This window comes from Triturus cristatus, chromosome 10, assembly GCF_964204655.1.
Source record: "Triturus cristatus chromosome 10, aTriCri1.1, whole genome shotgun sequence".
Classification (NCBI taxonomy): domain Eukaryota; kingdom Metazoa; phylum Chordata; class Amphibia; order Caudata; family Salamandridae; genus Triturus; species Triturus cristatus.
In genome coordinates, this window is record NC_140593.1 from 594,091,877 (window position 1) to 594,111,427 (window position 19,551).

General features: G+C 44.7%; 1 protein-coding gene across 2 annotated transcripts in view; it reads right to left on the reverse strand.

Annotated features, from left to right (window-relative positions):
• Positions 1-19,551, reverse strand: part of CPPED1 (calcineurin like phosphoesterase domain containing 1) — a 649,782-nt gene that overhangs the window by 341,273 nt on the left and 288,958 nt on the right. The window lies entirely within an intron of this gene.

The following is a 19,551-nucleotide window of genomic DNA, read 5'->3' on the forward strand; positions in this document are numbered from 1 at the left end:
TTGGCCCTTCTGTGATTTGCTCCCCTCCTTTTGGCCCGTGCTGTTTCTGTTCAGCCGACAACCAGGTTATTCGCGCGTATGTGAATCGGCAGGGGGGGTTGTGCCGGTCTCTGTTTCTCCTTTCCAGGAGGATCGCTCTGTGGGCCGAGCGAAATCTCCTTTTTCCAACGGCTGTCTATCTTCCGGGAGGGAGAATGGGCCTGTGGAGTCACTGAGCCGGGTGTTTCCTTCCTCGGTGACCATGTGTCTGTCCCCTCTTCTGTTCAGTCGGATTCTCTCCCGGTTCAGCCTTGCTTGGCTGGATCTCTTTGCCTCGGAGGACTCTGCCCTTCTTCCTCATTTTTGCAGCCTTGTTCCATCCCGGCTGGCCCGGGCGATAGATGCTCTCTCTGTTCCGTGGTCCCAGGTTCTCCAGTTTGCCTTCCCGCCCTTTCCCTTGATCCCAGGGTCCTCCGGAAGATTCGTGTGGCTCGGGCGGAGGTTCTTCTGGTTGGGCCTTTGGCGTTCATGTTTTGTCTGCTGTACATGATTTGTAATTTGAACTGCTTTCCTTGTTATTAAATGGACCTGTTCTATGATGCATTTCCTGGTCTTTTTCTTACAATCCCCGTATGCTTGGGTATGGGCTCACTGTTAAGGAATGGGACGGGAAGACAGACAAGGAGGTAATGCCCGGTTACTCACCGGTAATATTCATTACTCCGAGTCCTGGTTTTCCCGTTCCATTCCTGGGCCCTTCCCTCCCTCCCTGTTTTTGTTTACAGGTGATTGTTTTATGTTTGGTTTTCTTCTCTGGGTATCTTTGGTATTCTCAGGATGTCTTTGTGACGCTCCTCCCCTTTTATGCACACCGACTAGGAGGTGCCATATTGGGGGAGGTGTTACAGCTCTGCAAGATATGGGGTTTCTGTGAAGCAGATGAGCTGCTCACTGTTAAGGAATGAAACGGGAAGACCAGCACTCTGAGTAATGAATATTACCGGTGAGTAACCGGGCATTTTGCAGCCTGTCCATCCCATTGCCTTTTATTCTCGTATCTGCCTGTCCTAGACAGAACTTGAAAGCATGTGCAAGGCCAGGGATGTTTCTTCCTCTTTTTCTCAATCTACTCAACCCCCTTTATTCTGAAACCTCTCTTACCAACTTACCATCTTCTACAATTATATATTTTGCCTGTCCTAGCAGGAACTCGCAGGAAGATGGGCCTTTTGCAAATGAAACCCAAAACCATTTCTTCCTCAAAGATTAATTTTTCTCCTCAGGATTAAAAGATCCCTCCATTGCTGGGCCCATATGTAGTGGCCAAATTGCCTTTCAGTAGTCGTTAAATCGTTGCCCTGCGCCCGATGTGTCCAGCTCCTACAGACTGGAGGGACCATTAGCAAGAAGTCATAGAAATACTGACTCAATAAAACTCACGAGGCACGTACATTTTGCACATACCTGCAAACGTCTCCAAAAGCAAGGAGGGAGGCCTGCAAGAGACAGACACCTATCTCTGAATTTACATTCAAAATGTACCTCTTTTGCATCCCCCTTACCTAAACTTGCACAGGTTGCGATACCAAACAAGCAGTTAGAATGTAATAGGTCTTGTATTTACAAGAGTTTGTGCTATTGCCATTGTAAATAACAATGCCTTTTCTTTATGTTGTTTTTAAAACAGATAAATAAAAGGCATTGTCATTTACAATGTCAATAGCTTAAACTCTCGCAAATGCGAGACCTATTCCATTGCAAATGCGTTCGGCGCCCGTGCTATCATTTTTTTTTAAACGTAAGGTAAAAGCCTGTCCTTCCTGCAACAGCAGGCAGGACAAAGCTATTTGCGAAAATAGTGCTCAGAGGCTGTAAATAAAGCCTACTGAATAACAACACGCCTAACTTGGGGTGTCACCATTGGAGGTTACAAAATGGGACAAGGTGGTACTAAGGACGGACTACTAAGCCTATTGACCAATGAGCACTCGCAGTTTACAGTGGACAGTGACACAAGCCATTGAAAAATATGGGTGGAGCTTAAAGTCCCTAACTGAATACAGCATGCCTTGCAGAGCAGCGCATGCGCTGCCCAGGCTCGACTTATAAATAGGCACATTATAAAAGGGTCTGCTGTCTACTCTGCCCTTGCCCACAGCTGCGACTCGCACAGTGGAAGCTGCACCTCACGAAGAGCTTCTACTCTGTGAAAGTTTAATGAATGACAAGAACAGTTTGTAAACTCTTAATGCTTTGAGACTCGAGAAGCAGCTGCACAAAGGTGATACATTTCCTTGTGGATTGCAAGGGAAGGAGGAATGCCAATTTGCCTATCCTTCTTCATCAAACACACAAGCAACCACAAGGCTGTGACTCACAAAGCAACTTTCACGGACTGCATTTTAGTTTTTTGTCCTTACGAAGCTCTTTTCAGAGCAGGCTTTGCAAGGGTGACAAATATTTGATACATTGGATCCTTAGTCTCGTAGGGATGAAATACTAGACAGATAGATCTGTGTCAACCATAGGACTGATTTTCAAATGAAATAATGAGTACAGGAAGTAGTACTACAAGAGTATTCTTTTACATACTCTTACATGTCTTGTAAATTGGCCTCGAAACGTCCACCTACCTATTAGTAAAATTGCAAACAGGAGACAGCCCTTTCTATTAGTATCAAGTGTATATTAATATTCCCTGACTATTATTTAGAACCAAAGCATGTCAGATTGTGTAAAAGAGTACTTCCGGATTGCTGCTACTTTACGTATTTCAAAATGGCTTTGAGGACAGGCCCCCTTGTCTTTTTTCTAATCTAGAAAGTGTCTGGAACATTAAGGCTGACACTGACGTGATGTCTAATGGTCAGTGTAAAAGAACCTTCTACTTCATTTCAATCAAGCTCCTCCAGATTGAAGGTGGTTCCCTCGCCATCTTTAAATGGGATTATGCCAATTCACTTCATGAAAGCCTCTCAGAGTATCCGCTCACCGGCCACCAGGGAGTGCACAATGCTGTCCCACACTCCACACAAACAAATAAGTAAATGGTTCCCATCTTCTTTTAAGATTCCCTCTATTGACGACTATACTCCCAAGCAAGACTTACATTTACAATGAGTTGCCTCATTTACAAATTCGCTTCTGGAAGAGCTCACAGCGACCTTTAGGAGAACGGTTTATACTATGCCCCACTTCTACATACTCTGCCCCGCATGATGTTTGTTGTATTTGCCTCCCCTGCTGTGGCGTCCATACCAGCAATGTAAATCTGTTAAGTACCAACATTCTTTCTCTGTTGCAGTGCACAGATTGTTCACCTAAAGGGGGGATGCTCACAACCTAATGAATCCAGTCCGAACCTAGACCTCACCGGTAAGATGTCTCTCCTTTCTATAATGGGATATTTTAAGCGCATCTCAACAAACCAGTCATCAGATAAAAATGTGATGTTACATCAATGCAGGGTAGCAAGCTATTACTGATATCAAGACTAGTCTTTCATCAGGTAATTATACTCCAGGCATTTCTGGAAAAGAAATTACCTCAAACTATTGAGGTCTACCTAAGGTTTTCATCCAAATATTTACAAAGTGAAAAAGCAATGAGATAAGCAATACTATATAGCACATTTCAAGAAGGTTTCTTTGCATTTTGTCAATCCCTATACACATTCTTCTGAGCTGTTTAATCTTTTGCCATAAAATGTCATTTGCCATCTTCACAGGCTAAGTTCTTTTTGGCCAGTTGCAGATGTGGCTTGACCTAAAATGATATTTGTATTTGTAGGGGGATTTATATAGCGCATATATACCGACAGGTCTCTTAGCGCTGACAGAAGGAGATTCGCAAAAAAAGCCCGGCAAAGACAGTCCTGGTGACAGGGATCTTAGGAAGAGTCTCTGAAAATCAGCGTTTTCAATAGCTTACGAAAGGGGAGTAGGCCTGGTTCTTTCCGTAAGGCTTCCGGCAATTGGTTCCAAAGACGTGGCAGGATAACAGAAAAGGCTCGCCCGCCCTTGGAAACCAGATTGCTGCGGAGGCAGACTAGCTGGAAAGCATCTGCAGATCGAAGTAGACGTCCTGGAACATACTTAGCCAGGCGATCCCTAATGTAGCTAGGGGCTTGACCATAGAGGGATTTATGGGCAATGCACAGGGCCTTGAATTTTGCGCGTTGTCTAACGGGCAACCAGTGTAGATTTAAGAGCAGAGGTGATGCATGGGCCCTCCTAGGAAGGCTGAAAACCAACCTAGCAGCATCATTCTGCACCACCTGGAGCCGGCTAGTGAGTTTCTGAGGAAGACCCAGATAAAGCGCATTCCCATAGTCGAGGCGTGACAAAATTGTAGCCGAGACTATGGATTTCATGGAGGAGGTAGATAGAATGGGGACCAACTTCCTCAGTTGCCTCAAGATACCAGAGCAGGTGCTCACCACTGAGGAGACTTGATGACGTAGCGAGAGTTCTACGTCGATCTTGATTCCCAAGCTTTTCACAACTGGGGCTGGACAGGGAGGAGTCCCAAGTTCTTTGGGCCAGAACAGGCCACCCCAGGAGTTATTAATGGTTGGGACGACGAGAACCTCCGTTTTATCGGGGTTGATTTTTAAAGAGTTAGCTGTCATCCAGTTAGTTGTGAATCTTAAAATATTTTGGGCTGAATTGTCAATCCTCAGAATAAGCTGGGTGTCGTCAGCATAATTAAAAACACGACAGTCCAGATTGGATAGGGCGGACACTAAGGGTTGCAAATAGATATTGAAGAGCAACGGGGACAGCGCAGAGCCCTGTGGTACGCCACATGGGATGACACCTCTCTTGGAGGAGCAATCACCAAGCTGCACCCTTTGTGAGCGACCAGAGAGAAAGGATCTTAGCCAGTCAAGGGCCGTACCCCTGAGTCCCAGGTCCATCAGACGGGTCAGCAAGATGGAGTGGCTGACCGTATCGAATGCTGCAGAGAGGTCGAAGAGCACAAGTGCGCTCGGCTCTCTCTTATCAGCATTCAATCTAAGGTCGTCAAGGACGGACAACATGACTAGCTCCGTGCTATGATAGGCTCTGAAACCTGCCTGACGTGGGTGCAACAGCTTAAATGTGTCCAAATAATCAGAGAGGTTTTTTAGGACATGTTGCTCCATAACTTTGGCCAGAAAGGGGAGTTGTGAAATTGGCCTGTAATTTTTCAGATCAGCCTTGTCAGCTCCTGGCTTCTTCAGTAAGGGGATAACTCTGGCCTCCTTCAGGTTACTTGGCACCTGACCAATGGCCAGGGAATTGTTGAGGAGCGAGAGAATCTGACATTCCAAGATTGGGCGAGCCAACTGAAAAATCCTAGGAGGACAAGGATCAGCCGGTGAGCCGGATTTAACTTTGTTTGTCAGGAGAGCCAACGCTTCTGCGTCCAGCGGAGGAAATTGTGCAAGAAACTGAGCTGGTGAGGTTTGGGGTGACACCAATCCTTGACTTGCAGCGATTGCAGGAGATTTATTAATCTCAAACAGAATATCCATCACTTTCTGCAGGAAGAAGGACTGTAAGGTATCAACATCGATAGGTATTAAAGTTGATGACACATCGACCTTTATGCTAAGTTCTTTTAGGATCTTAAAAGTTTCCTTTTGTTTATTAGGAGCATCAAAAATCCGAGCATCATAATAATCAGCTTTCCTGGAGATGATAGCTTTCTTATAAAGGACCAGAGCAGCTTTGTAGAGGATCAGGTCAGAGGCCTTATACGCTCTTCTCCACTGTCTCTCAACCTTGCGCAGGCTCTGTCTGTGTATCCGTAAGGTCTTGTTGAACCAGGGGGCCCCTTTGTTTTTGGGCTTAATTCTTTCCCTGCGTTCTGGTGCTAGATGGTCAATGGCCGAGAGGAGAGTATCATTAAGGGATTGGCTGGCTAAGTCAATATTAGTAAAGCCCTCCTCAGGCCTGTGCGGGGGAGATCTCTGAAAGAAGTCGGTAAGGTTGTCCGACTTGATTTTATGCCAACTTCGCACTCTCCTCCACTCTGGGGGTAAACGAGAGGAAGGACAGTCCAAGGGGACCCAGCAAGAGATGAGAAAGTGGTCCGACCAGACACATGGGAGACAGTTTAAGAGTCTGTCTTGCTGGCTAGTTGACCAAACCAGGTCAAGGGTGTGTCCCTTAGAGTGAGTAGGGCCATTTACCAACTGATGGAATCCTAGGTTGGACATAGTCATGTCCAGTTGACTGGCCTGGGACTCACGGGGACTGTTGTCCCAGTGGAAGTTAAAGTCGCCCACAACCATAAGCTTTTGATATCCCGTACTAAGATCTGATATAGTTTTGCTGAAATAATTGCAGAAACCTGGTGAGGCGTCCGGGGGGCAATAGACTGTCAAAAGAACAAAGCAAGAGGAGTCAAGAGTAAACTTGACCCCTAGGATCTCAGAATTGTCCGATCTTTCTGATAGTATCATGGTGGCCTTTAGACTGGATTTAAAAAAGGTCGCCACCCCCCCACCTCTTCTATTATCTTGCCTGTTGTGCCAGAAGGCATCGAAATTTGCTGGCAAGGAAGAGATGAGATCGGGGACTGATGCTTCCCCCATCCATGTTTCTGTTAAAGACAGAATATCAATATCGCCATCCTGAAGAAGGGTAAAAATTTCTAGACGATGTTTGTGCAAAGATCTAGTGTTCAGGAGGGCTACTGTCAGACCCGGCGGTTTCGCTGGGCTGGGTGTAGGATGAACTGGGGGAGCAACAGGATGGACTGGGGTTACAGCGGGGGTCCTAAGGAGGTTTTCAGTTCCCAATATTGACAGGGTAGAGGGTTTGAGAGGGTAGGAAAAGGTGTCAAGAGACAAAAGCTCACTAGATGAGTACTTCAGCGTTGGGCCAGGGTTTATGGCCCCTGGTCCCGGCAGGGCGCGGATGGGCGCAGACGGGCTTGCCTTAGGCGCGCCTTAGGCGTGCCCGTGGCGCGCCCGCTGCACGTCTGCTCCAGCGCGCTGAAAAGTCTTCCCCTCCCGCCCTCCAACCAATCAGCTCTGCTGTGCAGCAGCTGCTAACTCCCTCCCACTCAGCACTAGACCGCGTTCAAAGCGGAAGTGAGGATCAACAGGAAGCGAGTCAAATGCTTAAGTTTTTAAAACACACTCGTGATTTTGTGCAAGTTAAAAAACAATTTTACATTGGAGGCAAGTATTCAGGCAAGTATTCAATCGCTGCTTTACCAAGACACATGAAACAGGACTACCAGAGAGCTGTTGGTGCGTCTCTCGCTTCGTCCGCTGCACATCTGCTCCAGCGCGCTGAAAAGACTTCCCCTACCGCCCTCCAACCAATCAGCTCTGCTGTGCAGCAGCTGCTAACTCCCTCCCACTCAGCACTAGACCGCGTTCAAAGCGGAAGTGAGGATCAACAGGAAGCGAGTCAAATGCTTACGTTTTTAAAACACACTCGTGATTTTGTTCAAGTTAAAAAACAATTTTACATTGGAGGCAAGTATTCAGGCAAGTATTCAATCGCTGCTTTACCAAGACACATGAAACAGGACTACCAGAGAGCTGTTGGTGCGTCTCTCGCTTCGTCGCCAATTCAACCTGGCTGGGTGTTCTAAGCAGCTTTGCCTTAAACAGAAATGTTGTCACAAGGAATGCAGGAGGATTAGGCGAACACATTCGCTAAGCTAGATTCTACTAGCCACAAGTCAACAGCTGATAGCCTTCCCTGAAGTCGGACTATGCAAATAAAATAAACCAAGATCAGTTAATTACCAAATAGTTCTTTACCCACTTTAGAAAGTGTTATGTATTTCATCAGCTTAGTCACTCCAAATGGGCAAACCATGGGGCTGTCTTCCTCATCCAGTTCAGTGGAGTGTTTGTTAGACCTGGCAGTCTTGGCGTGGGTTTCCCCTGCATTTGTGCCTTTACTTCCTGTATTTTTACTGTGTGGTGGATTTTGTTTTGCTGGTCTAGATGCTTTGGGCACTTTGCCACTGCTGTTCAGTGCCAAAGTACAAGTGCTCCATTGTTATGAATTGGTGTTTCCATGATTGGTTTATTTGGTTTACTGTTAAGTCCCTAGTACAGTGCACTGTGTGTGCCCAGGGCCTGTAAACCAAATGCTGCTAGTAGGCTTGCAGCACTGATTGTGACACCTACACAAGCAGCCTTGCGACAAGGTCTCAGGCCTCCCACTGTGGTGCCTGTGTGAAGTCTAGTACTGCCATGTCGACCTGGCAAGTGCACCCAACCATCTCTTTTCTTACATGTGAGTCACCCCTAAGATAGGCCCAAGGTACCCCTGTGGACAGGCTGCAGTGTATGTGAAAGGTAGGACATGCTCCGATGTGTGTGGCATGTCCTGATAGTGAAATACTGCCAATTTCGTTTTTCACTATTGAAAGGCTATCTGTCCCATAGGATAGAATGGGGTGTTTACTTATAATATCTTATGAGTATTACTGCCCATGGGAACAAGATAGGAAATAAAGTTTGATATGCCTGAACTCAGAATGTTAAGATGCATCTTTAAGTGAAGGTGATTTTTACATTCTGGGTTTGAAAATACCAGTTTTAGAAAGTAGGTATTTTCTTGTCTAACCATCCAGTGTGCCTCTGCTAGGTTGTGTATTGACTGTCTGACTGGAGTGACAGGAGCTGGGGATGTGCATTCTGTTCAGACAGCCACTTGAGGGAGTTAGGTGTGTCTTGACTTTCCAGTGTAAGTCAGGGCTAGGCTGAATAGACCTGGGCTGCATTCAGAGTAGGGGGAGGAGATTTCTTTCACACCTGAATGGGCTTGGTCAGCAAGGACAATGCTGCCTCCACCTCCTGCTAGGAAGCTGCACCAGTGAGGACAGAACTGGTTTTGACTGGGCAAAGACACTCTCTGCCTCCAGAGAACAAAGTATTTTGTATTATAAAAAGAGGGGCCCAGGCCCCAGACTTTTAGAGTAATCTGGGAATCAAGAGGAACCTTTGCCAAGGAGAAGAGCTGGAGAAACTGAGGAGGAATACTGCCGCTGGGCTGTTTGCTGTCTGGGGTTGGCCTGCAGTGGCTACTTTCTGCCAAGGAAAGTCGAAGTACTTTGCTGTGTGCTGTGTCCCCTGCTTGAAGAAGATCTCGAAGGGCTTGAAATAGAGTTTGCCTCCTGTTCTGAAGTCTCAGGGACAAAAAGACTTCATCCCCTCTGTCATCCTGCAACTGAAACTGCTGTTCCTGCTGCTACCTCGACTTGCACCATAGGCCCGATGCCTCCTGACGGAGCATCGACTCCGAAGCCGTCACATAGGCCGCTTCCCGCACCGGAGCCGAGGACACCGCTCGTGACGTTCACGATGCCCTGCCCGACTAGCACCACAGCCCCGACTTCACCGACGCAGGTGCTTCATCAACACAGAGCCGATACTCGACGTAGGTGACTCCCGAATCCATCAAAACCGCACTGTCGTAAGGAACCGCTGCCTCACTGCCACCGTGATGTCACCTCCCCGACACAGTAAGGAAAAAACACCTCGCCGACAAAGTAAAGAACCGATGCCTCAACTCCATTGGGGTCATAAGGGAGTGACGCATCAGCTCCCCTGCAGTCGTAAGGATCGACGACGCCCGGCACCAACAAAGCATCACCTCTCCGATGCTGTGCACTGTCTTTGCTTTCATCATTTCCAAGGTACTGTTGGTTTGTGGGGTCTGAGCAGCTCCAGGCCAGACGCCACGACACTCGCAGTCCGCACTGTACTCTGGGATTTGTAGCCGTCACGACACCGTGGTAACACCAGGGGGACTTATTAGTGGCTAAAAAAAAATTGCTTGTGGATTATATATTCGTTTTGATTATATTTTTAATACTGTATTGTGGATTTTGGTCTTGTTTGGTTTAGATAAGGATTACTTATTTTTCTAAACTGGTGTGGTGTCCATTTGAGTTGTTTTCACTTTATTACTGTATGTGTTCACAAATGCTTTACACACTGCCTCTGAGATAAGCCTCTCTGCTCATGCCAAGCTACCAAGGGGGTGAGCAGGGGTTATTTTAGGAGTGTATCCCCCTTATCCTGACTAGGAAGAAGTGGCCCTACTTGGACAAAGGTACAAACCGCTGGCAACTAGAGACCCCCATTTCTAACTGTGCTTAATTGAAGCAATAAAACAACATCACATTTTTACAAAATTACAAAAAAATGGAGTGGGAGCTGACTGCATGGCTCATCTAGAGCACAAGTTGCTGGTAGGTATTTCGGGGCTGTGCCCAAGAGTACGCATTTGTATACACAAAACTACGGTTCATAAAGGAAAGAAAATAAGTGAGTTATAACTCATCCTGTTCTTTGAAGCAACAGGAAGAATGTCATAACTGCTCCATATCTGTGACAAACAATAGTTTTGTGGTCAAAGCAGCATTCTTCTGGCTAGTTTAATGAGACTGCTTATCAACCTTTTAAAGTACTTTAGGGATTTATGTTTCAAAAAGAACTACAAAATAGTAGCATCACATTAGGAAAGGCTAACTAAAAATATTTTGATTGAAATCTTAACCAGCTGTCAGGATATTTAAAGCAATGTAGAACTATTCAAAACCATGCCTGCAGAACGCCGCAGATTGCATCACCACCAATAGGGATAACCATCAACATATTTGATCAGACACGCCGAGATTGACTTCCAGTAAACAAATTCAATCCAAAGCTCTCTTTAAAGATCAAAAGCAAACAAACCATTTGCAAAAATATGGTTGAACAATGTATTTATTGCTGGAATCTTCGCTCAACCTACGAAACTTTGTCAACGTGTTGCGCATACACAAAAGCACTATAGAGAAAAGCTTTTGGACTCTATCCCTTTATTGGTGCAACAGAATAACAACAGGCATATCCTGAAGAAAAAAAAATGAAGAACTAGTTGTTTGCTGGTTAAGACCAATTAGTAAACCTTAAGAGCTTTTTCCTGCTTTTTACCTTTAGAGCCCTGAAGCCTAGTTTGGTAGCATAAAAAAATGAGTAAAAATTCACATTTGAGGGTAAGTTACAAATAACATCTAGTTAATGTTTAATTTAGAGACTTAAAAAAAACCTGATAGCTCAACAAAAAATCCATTATTGAAAATGTCAGTGATCAATATGTAAAACCTTGTACTTTACACATTTAGCAAAAATGTAAGGGATGGAAATGTGTAAATTCATCTGAACTGCTGAAAATTAATATTGGCGCATTCATAGCATTATTAGTTCATCTATGCAACAACATGTAGGCACCACCCATCTGCAAATTAGCTTGGGCCCTTCTCCAGCAGGATCAGTACAGTTAGAACTGGCAGGCCACACACTGTCTTAATGAGAACAAAAGCAGACTCAAAAACGTTTTCAGACATGTGGGCCCCATCGGTGAAGAGTAGCTTGAGTCCCTCTGGCCAGAAAACAAGACACCCAACATTTAGGCATACCACATCACTATCGGCGACTCATTTAGATAGCAAAAAAGTGATGGATAAAAATGCTTGGAAGAATCTTAGCTACTGGTAATTATTCTGGTACATTCCATACCCTTGTTTTTAGCTTATCGGCGCCTTTGTAGAAGGAGGTCAGCCACATCCAGATCCCACATGGTCCTGCTTCAACAGAAACAGGTCAGACATATCTGGTTGGCCACATCACCACTGAACGGGAACGCTAGCAAGTCCACATCCAGGTTCTGCAGTGTCAGACCTCATCAATGGTGTCCAGCTAGTAAGGGACGATGTTTGGACATATATATATATACCCTTCAGGTAACGAACAAAGAGAGCAAAATAGTAATGGATTTGATCAAGCGTAGATATTTGCACCTGAGTCTCTTTGTATCATCAAATATATTTGTTCATTGGTCGTATGAACCTTTGTTAGTTGACTTGAAATGCTGCAAGAGAGTTAACATCAGAAATACATTTCAGCTTTGTGAAGCCAATGTGACTCCACAATGAAGACTAAAAATCAATTAATTCAAATATGTATGGATTTTGTCCAACTAGTAAATATGCACAGTAGGAATACATTCTGAAAATATAATAATATAGTTTGAAGGGCAATAATATGGCAGTACATTAAATTGTACTAAAATGAGATGCAAAATAGTTAATTGCCACAATGCAAAGAAATTGTCACAATAAGGTGTTCTATAAAGATATTTCCTTTTCTAACCTAAACATAAGTTGAGACTAAAGGGCTGATTACGAGTTTGGCAGTCCATCAGACCACTGCACCCATGGTGGCGGTCCACCCGCCGTATTACAATTATGGCGGTGGTGTGGAAATGAGCCTTTTTAGGGGCCCACCGGTGCAGGAGTTCATCCTTATCTGTCCGCTGGTCCTTAAACCAACAAAGAAGAAATTGGCAGTGAAGCTGGAATTTAAAGAACCAGTTTTTTTCACTCATGAGTGAGACCACGTCCATACAACACCCTCAAGTGTTCCAGGAGGTAGTGGCTTGAATACACAGACCATGGGCCTTTTATACTGAGTTTTCTGCACTGGTAAGCATGTAGTTACAAATAGAAGGTACAGGCCTACACAAGAGTAACTACCGACAAACATGGGCAAATGGGAAATCACTTAGTCAGCAAAGTGGGAGGGGAGACAGAACTGCTTATATCAGTCGGACATGAGAGACAGTTACATTCTCAAAAAGGTGCATTCTAGCAGCTACAAGCCTTTCTGAGCTCATACATTGCTTGAGCTTAGAATAGAAGGAGTTAACTAAAGCTGATGACTCAAGCAGAATAGAAAGGCAAGCAACAGTGAAGACAGAAGAATAACATGGCTAACAAAATGGATGCCACAACCAAGATGGCTTCAGCTCATGCGAACAGCAATTATTTTCGATTTCCACAGACGGGCCCTTTTTCATTAGCTGAAGACATCGCTATGCAGTAGAAGGCGAACGGAAGTTATCACAAATAGCCATCCAGTCAAAGTCCATGTTCCTGAATCCTGATGGATTTCAGTGGCTTATCTTGTGTAGCTTAGAAATTGTTTCAAAAACTGAAGGGGCATGGTCAGGGATGTAGACACAACAACTGCTCCCGATGATGCAGCATGCTCCACCACGATCAGCCTGTTTTGGAGTGCCACAATTCTCGCAATTTGTAGTTAGTCTGTGATATTTCCAAGTGCCATGGCGGTCTGATTGGTTACAGCCTCTACAACACGTGTCAAGCGCCTTATCTTTCTACTGATTAAGGCCACACCAACTAAGAAGAACAGTCCCAAATTAAAGTCAACGTACTGCTGCATGCAGTATCAGTTTTATCCACCTCATCGTGATTTATTGTCCTTTTAATTCGATTCTAGGAAATGTCATTAAACAGTTTATAGTCTTTATGGTAGGATGCAGGTGCTAAGAACATAGGTGGTAGCAAAAAGGACACAAAACATGTACCCGACCAACCAATAGGTTGAAGGTAATATCCCTGATTTCCACAAATAAAATGGGTGTTGTGTGATGACAAAAAACTGCTATTGTTCGCTCCAGTAATATTTAACACCAGAGTACAATCACTTTTCCACACAGGAATACTGCCAATACTGTTCACACAAAGGTCTGTTCGAGCTCTAGTAACAGCTATAACAGGAGGTCCATTACCCTTGGTAGTTTGAGTGTTAGGGAAAACATAGTGTGTGGAGGAATTTCCTCAGCGATACTCCTCCATTTCCCATACAGTTCCTTTAGCTTGTGTATCTCCTTCCTCATCAGGGTAGAAAGCTCTGTTTAGTTGGGCACTAAGTCTTCCTACACCAAAGGCAGTGATGTTAGCAACATGAGTAGCTCAAAATAATGCAAACCAGGCTCTGCAGGAGCCGTTGTGTTAGAAGGGCAAGGGAATAAAAGGCGTTCCTCCCTTCTTTTAATGTTCTGGCATCATTCCACATACCCAGCAGTTGGTAGTGTTCGTAGCGTTGTGGGTGTGGTGCAACATTTGAATAAACGTATTGTTGAGATAGGACAGTCTGTACTTCTTCTCATGATAAGGAATGGTAAAGTAATGGTGCTCAATGGGGACAGGTGTAGGATCAGTCGGTAAATTTCGAGCAGGGGCTATTTCCACTACAACCCATGTTATCGTAGCAATGATGATAACAACTGAAGTTAGTCCAATAATGAACATAGTCTTTCGATCACAGACTCTTGCGGCAGTTGATTTCTTCTCCGTAGGCATGTTCATCTCGACGTTGAACAATAAAGCAGATGGGGCCCTAAGGTCCTGGGCAGCCGTTCGTTTCTTCACTGAGGTTGAGACGGGTATCACCAAAAGAGTCCCCCCTTTGCTACTCAGACTTTCACTAACCCAGGACAGTGGCTCAAACAGTCTTTTTCAACAACAAAGTGTCTTTCTTACGGGGTCGCAGCTTGTATCGAGATGTACCAGGAATCGTGTGGTCCGGGAAGACTTCGTCAGATCCTTCATGTGACGCAGCTCGGCCTCTCTCGGTGTCCAGGATATTGCGGTGATCTTTCGGCACAGCAGGTTCCACCAAGGCCTATGGCACCCTCTTGCAGTGGGTAGAATAGACCCAGTTCTTCCGATTGGTCACTCAGACTGCAGTTCTGGTCCCTAGAAGAACTTGCTCGGGTCCCCGCCACCGAGGTTCCAGGCTGCTCGACCTCTGGAATACCTTCAACATCACCTGGTCACCGGGCCGTAGATCATGGCCATCACCTTGCGACCTGTCAGGAAGAGCTTCTCTGACCTGTTGATGAATAGAAACCAAACTGTCAGTCAACTGTGACAAATAGTAACTCATCAACACATGGGGAACATCATGGTTAGGGCGTGGCTTTGGGACACCCCAAATATTCATGGGTCTGCCAAAAACAACCTCATATGGTGTAAGGCCTGTTCGAGTATGGGGTATCGATCTAATGGAGAGCAATGCTAAGGGCAGGGCATCAGGCCATTTTTCACTCTAATCTAACAGGTATCAAAGACACAGCACCTGAACCCTAATCTCTAGTCCTTCCCTAACTCCTGTGTTGCCCTGCTGGCGCACTGCACTTTCGTCGGGGCCGCAGATTGTACCTAGTGTGCCCAGGCACCTCCTTATCAGCAAACAAAGGTGCAGACTTGCATTCACTTGGGGACCGGGTCTCAGAGGTCTGATGCACAGAAACTGGAGTATCTGAAGCAACCCTTGTTTCAGAGGGGGTCCCCTCAGGCAACACCTCCTTGCTCTTGTTATCGAGCTGTGCTTCTCTTAGCTAGGCATCAAAAAAGAGGAACAAAGCAAGGAATCAGCTCTCCGTCCTGATTTGTGACCCCGTCTTTCACCCAAGAGTTATCCGACAGTAATAGGGGTACATGTTTCTTCCGGCCTTCCACCTTCACCGCTGTTATAGTGGCCAGCAACACCTGTGTTGGGTCCCTTCACCTCGGCTCCAAATTAGACTTGCGCTAAGTCCCCTGGTTGGATCTGATATCCTGGCCCCTCTGGCAATGGTTGTAGGGCAGCAGATATCTGTTAGTGAACAGAACAGAAATCTTTAGACATAATATACAAATAATCAACAAAAGAGGATATTCAATTACAGAAACACCCCTATATTATTCTTCTGAAGAGCCTAAAAAAAGGAATTACAAAAGAACTATTCTTTTAACAAACTTGTACTTATAAGTCATAGAAATTATGATACAGCTTCTGCTTCGTGAACCTTCACTATTGTGCAAAACTGCAGACACCTCTAAAATTATTTTTCTTGCATAAGAACAACCATGTTTTGCGCTTATGACCATGCTCTCATATTATAGGTGTAGCAGGAAACTCTAAAACTGTGAATATAACAGAGATCCATATAACATGAATGACTGATAAATTAAACATAACCTAGTAGGTACATGAATTTTCCAGCAGAACTTGTTTGTGGCAGACAAGAAAACAAGCAAAGAACATTTTGTTCTTAAAAATGTGTGATAATGGCATTTGGGCATCTTTTCTAGCATTGTGAACCATATGCATCATACTTTTCACGATCTGGGCCATGTAATATCATATTCAGGGGAGAAACGTATTCACCAGCTCTAGCAAGGGCAGTCAGCTCGATTACATAGACTAACTGATGAGGGACTTGTGATGCCTCTGCGACTTATGTAGTGCTGTAATAACATAAACAATAATGGTGTTGCCACCTGGGAATTTGGAACAAAAACCACCAACATATAGTTCCCCTTAAAGGTCAAATAAGGGAACATCAGTCTATTCTATCCATTCTTTCATCCATATCCAATTCCAATTTCATCAGTTTACAGAAAGGAGGGGTAGTAACATGGTGTATTTATTTATTCATTTTGTTAAGTCTAACAATTTGTTCAAACAGTATTGCTTAATAGCCAATTTAGACATGCACTGGTGATGTCCTTTGTCTCTATTTATTCAAGAACATATTCACAGCATCCTGTGAAATGAATGACTAATGCGAGCCCAACCGATTGTCTCATGGCCGTTCCTAGAGAGCTCAGGCAGGCGAGAGAGAGCGAGAGAGAGAGCGAGAGAGAGAAAGAGAGAGAGTACACAACAACAAGCTGCCCTTCGTACTTTCCACACAGAATAGCTCACAATAATACACGTAATAGGCACATAAACCAAGAAAAAAAAGACACAATAATACATATACCAAGCACAAAAATAAAAAAAACACAGTGTGTTACTTAGTTTGCTTACCCTTAATTTGCCCAGGAGCTAGTCTCCTACCCCCCTTCGACAGTAGGTAACCTAAGCAGGTGACCTCCTGTCGACAATACTTACCCCCTTTGGCAGCTGGGCATGAACAGACTTGTGGGAGGTAAATAGCCAGGGGAAACCACACCAAGGAGGCCATGTCCAATACTATTGGACTGTACCACTTTGTAAGTTTTGTTGTACAAGCACATTGAGTTAACTACAAAACATTAATCCAATGACCAACTACCAATTCCTTTAGCTATTGTGCTGTTTAACATGATGGCGCATTAATGCAAACTTTATTTTATTGCCTCCTCATCTGGCCCTGGCACAGCAACCTTAAATTGAAACCATTATTCTGTATGCATGGCAGAGCTACTCTCTGTGTCAGAAGCTGCACATGGCCCACAGACGCTGCTACCCCAACTTCTCCCTTATGGCTTCACAGAACCTGCCTGGTCTTTTGCCAAAAATAATAAGCAGCGCTTCCCCTCTCTCTCTATGCTCTGGCTTCCTCCATCGGAATGTCTTCCAAGGTCGAAGTGCCAGAGCAAGCCTGCCAGAAACAAACCCTCCTTCTTTTTCATAGAGGGGGGAGAGCACACTCCTACATGTACTTTTTAAAATATGTGTCTTTTTAAGCACAGAAATAAACAGCACTGTTTAATTTAAACAAGCATTCTTCTTTACATTTTTCAAAAGTTGCACTTTTCCTATGTCAAAACGAATGTACATTGTTACTAGTATTTCTGATCAAACCATATTTTTATTTATGTATTATTATTTATTCATTCTTCAAAATTTAAAGTGTAATTCTTCCAATGGCATCTGCAGAACACAATGAAGCTAATTCCAGAAATTTTCAAGAAGGGGCCACACACTCATAACACACAACACAGCTTGCTGAGACAAGCCATCCTTACACAAAAAGCACAGTCGCTACTCACTCAAACAAGAACTTCACAAGCATCACCACCAGTGTCAGTCCACAAACCTCATAGACACTCAAACACACATTCAAACCACAAATCAACACCAGGACAAAAACAAAAGGCAGCCCACAGACTGCACTCAAACCAAACCAATTGTATAGCCTATTTACAAACAAAAGAGCTCTCAAAAGCAGTCCAGAGACTGCACCAAGCCTAGTAAACAGCCCAAAGACTGTTCCATGTTCAAGAAGACAGGCTCTAGCCCCAGACCTTTTCCAAAATACGCTGAATTACCAGTTGGTCTGGCAGAGTGTTCACAAACACTCTGTGTCTTTACCAAATCGTACTTATTCCGGAAGGCATGCCCACCCAAAACAAGATAGGGTAAAACCCGCAAGCCTTTGCAAGAAGAGACCGAATTACCAATTGGCCTGGTGGAACACTCAAGAGCGCTCCATTTCACCACTTACGAATGTTACTAAATGCAGGCATGTTCTTCCAAGTATACCCATTCAAACAAATATCATAAGGAGAAAAATCCCCACATTACCCGCCTTTATTTATTGCAATAAATAAACAAACAAAACCAGAATCTTGGCCAAGCAAATTCAAAATCAAGGGTGCAGCTTCAGCGACCTTACCAAACAAAAGTCTCCAGCCTCCAACTGCCAATCTCTTGGTTGACCAAATGGTCACTGCAAAAACGTGCGTCAAAGGAAATCTCAGTCAGGACCGGCCACCACCTGGAGAGTCAAATCGGGAAAACCGGAAAAGTCAATTCAGTCTGCAAAGACAAGGGTCTCCACATGCAGGGTACCTCAACAGCAATATTCCATTCCTCCGTCAAGACCACTCCTTCGGGCGGCCGCATCTCTGATGAGCCCCACGAGTCCGGCGCCAAACTGTGGAAATTAGCCTTTTTAGCGGCCCACCGGTGCAGGGGTTCACCCTTATCTGTCCACAGGTCCTTAAACCAACAAAGAAGAGATTGGCACTAAAGCTGGAATTCAAAGAACAAGTTTATTCACTCATGAGTGAGACCACGTCCATACAACACCCTCAAGTGTTCCAGGAGGTAGTGACTTTAATACACAGACCATGGGCCTTTTATACTGAGTTTTCTGCACTGGTAAGCATGTAGTTACAAACAGAAGGTACAGGCCTACACAAGAATAACTACTGACAAACATGGGTAAATGGGAAATCACTTAGTCAGCAAAGTGGGAGGGGAGACAGAACTGCTTACATCAGTAGGATATGATAGACAGTTACATTCTCAAACAGATGCATTCTAGCAGCTACAGGTCTTTCTGAGCTCATACATTGCTTGAGCTTAGAATAGAAGGAGTTAACTAAAGCTGATGACTCAAGCAGAAAAGAAAGGCAAGCAAAGTTTAGACAGAAGAATCACATGGCTAACAAAATGGATGCCACAACAAAGATGGCGTCAGCTCATGCTAACAGCAATTATTTTCGATTTCCACAGTGGAACCACCACAGGCCTGCTGCAACCGCCGGGGATCATGGATCCCGCGGAGGTGAGTCGCCCTAATATGCGGTGTGGGAGCAGGGCACTGGTGTGGCAGCCTGCTCCCACACTGCCTAAGTCGTAATTAGGCCCAAAAATTGTCTAACAGGTATTTCAAGCTAGGAGTGTAGAAGGTGTCAGCTTAGAGTCTGATTTCTGTAGAAGGTCAGGGAAAAAGAAGAAGTGTTCAGCATGAAGCTTACACTCAAGGAAAACCCATTAGAGAGGTCTGCTCTCACTCAAAGTTAAGGGAAGTCTGTCTCTCTCATCTCTGGAAAAACGATTAAATACAGATAGTAGCTTCAAGAACATCCATATCGCTCTCCCAAGAGCCAATCCAGTTACCGTGTGCAAGGCAAGCTGACAAACTCCCCATGTTCTCAGCTCCTAGGAATTAGTTGTGCCGCTGACAGACTTGAGCATCTCGCCCTCCTGGTACC